We start from the raw sequence: 5209 nt of genomic DNA, 5'->3' as shown, positions 1-5209 counted from the left end.
ATATATATAGATTCCGAGATAAAAAAAAGGGCTAATAGCATTGGAGTGGAATGGACGTTTTCCTTATGTCAAAAAAAAGTTTTGAGAATATGGACAACATAAGTCATATTTACATTCAGAAGGTGGTCGTTTTATATAATCAGTTAAAATGGTGTCAGGGTTTGATTTTCTTTTTTACTAATTTCGGAACTATATTTAAATATTTGTAAAATATTTATTGTATAAATTTATTTGAATCCTGAAAAGAAAACGAATATTATAGAAAAAACAAGCAACATTGTTGAATAAAAATGAAATTCACAATCGTTTCGACTGTTTTGAATATTCTAAGGATATCGAAAATGATAGTTTTATCTTTTTGCGTGCAATCTCTGTTTCACATTGAGTTATAGCTCCGGAATACTCAAAGATTACGTTTCTAAGAAACCAATTTTAAAACCGATAAAACAGATTTGATAAAAGAAGAATAAAAAATTGATGCTGGATCGTTACATTATTTTACGTTGCGTTCACAGGTGTCATATGTGAGAAAAGAGTTCTGAAAATCATTGAATGAAATTAGGCTTCTCTATAGGGAAGCTTAATAGTACATCATCTATGAAATGAGAAATTGTAAACAAAGCAAAATGAAGTGGCTTGAGAAAACTTTTATAGCATTTTGTTTAATTTATTGTATTTTGTTGGTTAGACAGGCGGCATCAAAATCTCTCAATAGCGACCATCCAGATAAAACCAGCGAAGGTAAATATAAGAATTATATTTTTTGAATAATATGTATAAAAGTGCAAAACTAAAGTGTTCCTTTGAATGGGCCTGTTTTAGATGAATATTTACAATATAAACGCATATTTGTAAATACGTAAATCATAAAAAAGTGTTTTATGCATAATGGGATACAAAGTAGTTCTGCGACGGTTTTAATTCTGATGAGTTTAAACATTAACGGTTTCCTTAAACCAAGAAAATATACAATGAGCAAAAGTTTTATTTTTAGTTAAAAGGTCACATAAAATCTGGAAGATTCTACAGTTATGAATGTTTCCTTAGAAAAAGTTCAGAAATATAAATTATACAACTATTTTTCAACTATTATCATTACTTTCCATTATGGTATAATTTTTCCTTATCACTTTTTGTATTTGTTGGTTCCGTTTTTCTCTCTTATTTTCTTACCACTTTAGTATTATTGAAACAGATGACACATTTGGCCATTTTCTTTTTATTTATTTGCATTCGCTGCTCTTTGTGTGCCATAAATAACAAGCAGCTATGTTCATGTTAAATTTTAAGAGGTTGTATAAACATATTGTAACTAAAGGACTGACTGATTACTTATATTCCTATGCATTATTTTTGTAAAAACATTTTACAAAAAATCAGTATTAAATTATTGAACGGTAACGCTCAAATAAATTATTTCTACATTATAAAAAAATTCTGTACTGTTGCCACCAATTTTTGTGTTGAAGTAAACTAAAATTTATTCAGTGCACGTAGTCAATTTTTATTTACTTTTCTACTGTTATAGTTTATTTGTTTATGATAATTTTTTTTATTGAAGCACATATTTTCATTTGTATTAGAATAAATTTTTGACGTCATTGAAAAAAAAAATGAAAAAAAGGTCATTTGAAAACTAAGCACACTTTTCATTAATGTATTCAAACTAATTATTTCAAGCAATTTTTATTTCGCAAATTTTATATAATTATTTGCATGATAGCTACAATTTTTCACTTAAAAGTTTATTTAGTTTACCTAATTTTCAAAAATGGTGGAAACTAAATACTAAAAATGTTTAAAATATATAAGTATTATGGTTCGCTGCGGGTTTTTCTTCTTCAGTGTGGTCATAATCAGGTAAAAACATGCACAAACGCTCTAGAAAAGAGCAAGGAAGAAGAAAAAACGGTACAATATTGTTGAATTTAGCGACGAATTATTTTTACTATTTCTTTCCTTTGGCACTTTTATATATCTTAACACTCATATTTTCATCTTTAAACTATGAAGAGCTCTCAAAGTTTGCATTCTCTCTCGTCGTTTAGCTTTTTATTTCTGTCTCAGCTAAAAATGCGTATTTAAGAAAATTGACATGACATAGCCCGAAATACATATTTAAAAAAATTGACAATTCTCCCAATATCCGTATTAACGAAAATGGGCATAGATCGAAATGTGAATTTAAGAAAAGGGAAATTTCCCAAAATTAAGATAATGAACACAGAGTTGAACTCTGTTTTTTCTTTCATTTTGAAAAATCTAATGAATCCAAAAAAAGAAGAAAAAAAAATGCCGTCTATTTACATAAATAACTTAGAAATTTTTTAAAAATTAGTCTTTTTCAAAAAGCTTTAATGCTCTACAGTTCTTTATATAAGGTTCCAATGGGTCATATAAATTTATATTAGTGTTGTTATACATTAATACTTTATATACATTAATACTTTATTTTATTTCAAAACCTTTGTTAAATAGCCGACCCAATTCTGAGTATATGACTAACTCCGTTTCCGAAGTCCGAGACTTTATAATTATTACGTGCAATATTTAAAAAAGAAAGTGAAACCACTGGCTCAGTTGTCAAAATTTGAATTTAACTTTGAAAAGGTGCTTTTTGTGCTTCGTTCATTGTCTTAAATACGAATTTCGAACTATGTCAGTTTTCTTAAATACTCTTCCTGAGATATGTTCATTTTATTAAACACATCTCTTGAGTTGTAACAATTTTCTTAAATACGCATTTTGAGCTGTGTTAAAAGTAAGAAACTCAAGGAAGCTTTATTATAAGCCAAATAAAAGGAAACAATTATCTGAGCACTTAAGATTATTTTTAAAAAATCTCCTAACTTTCTTAAAACTTATTTTACTTAAATTTTTTTTGTGAAGTTTTTAGACGTTGTTGGCAAAATATCTTAAAAAAAGCGTGAGTACACTTCCTATTTTAGCAGGGCACATGATTTTCTCCTGTGTCAATAAAAATTTAGCCCTCGACAGTATCACACTGTTAAAATTATTTAAGTTTTTAAGGTCTTCAAAATTATCCTTTAAACTCATAAATTAATTAAGTAAAATAAATATTTTTGGGGTGCCTTATATGCAGTCTTAGTAAATTGACGCAAAATGATAGTGTAATTTTTAATGAATTTTAAATAAAATAAGTTTGTAATGAAAAGTTTTTTTTATTAAAATCTTTTTTAAAAGGTCATATAAAATTTTAATTTTACTACGAAATTTCACTTATTTTAACTCATGCTACACCCATTAAAAATAAGAAAAATGCCGTTTTTTTTCGCTTTCTATGCACGAGGCCCTAATCCACTAATCTTAGGCTGATATTCCTTGTTCATATTATATAGTTTAGTGGAAGAACGGTTGAGGAGTACCTTTCAGATTTGATCCCTTAAAAAACAAGGTATGTAATATTACGAAATCTAATTGTTTTCGATTTTAAAAATGCCTTATACCATTTATTTAATTTTGGCAGCAACATTTTTGTCATTTTATGTTGATTTTTCTAAATAATTTCAATAATTTAATTAATGTTACTAAACTAAGCATATTTTGCCCAAAAGTTAAATTATTTGCCCCTTGAGTTTCAAAATATGAAAATTATGCTTCATTTAATAAAAATATAGTTAGCATTAAAGAAGTTCTAGAGTTTTATTATTTTTCTGATTTTGAATAAAAATTATTCTTTCTTCTTTTTCGAATTTCACTATATGAGCATTTAGTTCATCATATGAATATATTTAAAACTACAACTTTTGTACTCAATTTTTGATTTCCAAACAATTAGCAACAAATTAACAAAGCGCCATTACTTAAAATTCAAAAATTAGTTTTTTAAACTTTTATAAAACCGAAATGTAGTTTTCACTTAAATGAATTAAAGGGATAACCTATATATGAATACGCTTTTTCTTAAAATTTTTATACTTATGCGTTTAAACGATGATCGAATCAATGAAATGTTATCGAATTTGATCAACAAATTTATTTATTACAAAAAATATTGATAAGAAATTTCTAAAGATTTAATAGATTTAAAATTAACTTAATTAAAAAAATTTTATATGCAATCATTGAATTTTAATTTCTGGTCTTATTTCCAGATATTTTCAGTATTCACTATTTCAATAGAATTTTGTAACATTTTCCTGCATCTTTAAGTTTTATGAACTTTAACTAAAATTTAATGCATTGTCCAAGTTGGTTGCCAAAGACGGCTTTGCATGAAAGGTACGGGTCCTCTTGAAGATGATCAAACTTAAGAAGATTTTATGATCTTTGCCTCAATATAATTAATGAATTTGGAGTCTTATTAGTTTCACTTTAAAAGTACTCTGTGAAGATGAGCTTGTTTCTTTGGCGGTATTTGTTTTTTAAGTTGAATAACATATTGAAATGCGAAAAATTAAATGCGTTGAATTTGCGAAATTAAATGCAACGAATTGCGAAAAAAATTAGATGCGAATATTAAAGTGTCATTGAACATTATAATTAAATCACTTAAAAAATTAATTTTAAGTCAAAATTTCTGTTTCACAGAAATAAATTAGGATGACTGAAAAACAATCACGACTGTCAAAGAGCGTACAGCCTCTTAGTGTTTTTTAAGCATCGCGGTGCATAAGCGATCTTCGAAAGTCAAATATTCAAAATCGAAAGTCAGAAATCAATTTTCTCACTAAAGAAAGGTAAGAATTGTGCAGTTCTTCTTTATAATATAATTTATATTATTATAATTATTTTCTAGAGAAGAAACAAAGAATTACAAAAATATTTTGTTTACCTGGGATCACATGGTTTATAATGGTTACCATAGAACTTATAAATTAAATTTAGACAAAAAGTACGATGACAACACATTAAAACTGAATTTACAAAAGTACAATACATAACATACTAAATAGTGACAAACAGGGCAACGTGTAATATAAATAAAAATGTACAGTCTCCTGGTGTATCATTCAGTGTAGCTCATTTTTCCTTTGAAAAAAATAATAAAATTGACGTTTTTTTGTATTTTTAATTAGCTGTTTTTATTAGAATTTCTATGCAGTTAGAGTAGACCATTTTTATATTTGTGTATGATGTACCTTATACAAATCCGCAATTCTGAAACGATCCACACCATGTTTTATACATATACATCACAACTGTCTGCATTAAAAATTCCTCCGATCACCGGCTTGTGTCCTACATC

The sequence above is a fragment of the Parasteatoda tepidariorum genome, chromosome 9 (assembly GCF_043381705.1).
Source record: "Parasteatoda tepidariorum isolate YZ-2023 chromosome 9, CAS_Ptep_4.0, whole genome shotgun sequence".
NCBI lineage: Eukaryota > Metazoa > Arthropoda > Arachnida > Araneae > Theridiidae > Parasteatoda > Parasteatoda tepidariorum.
This window is presented reverse-complemented; position numbering follows the sequence as displayed.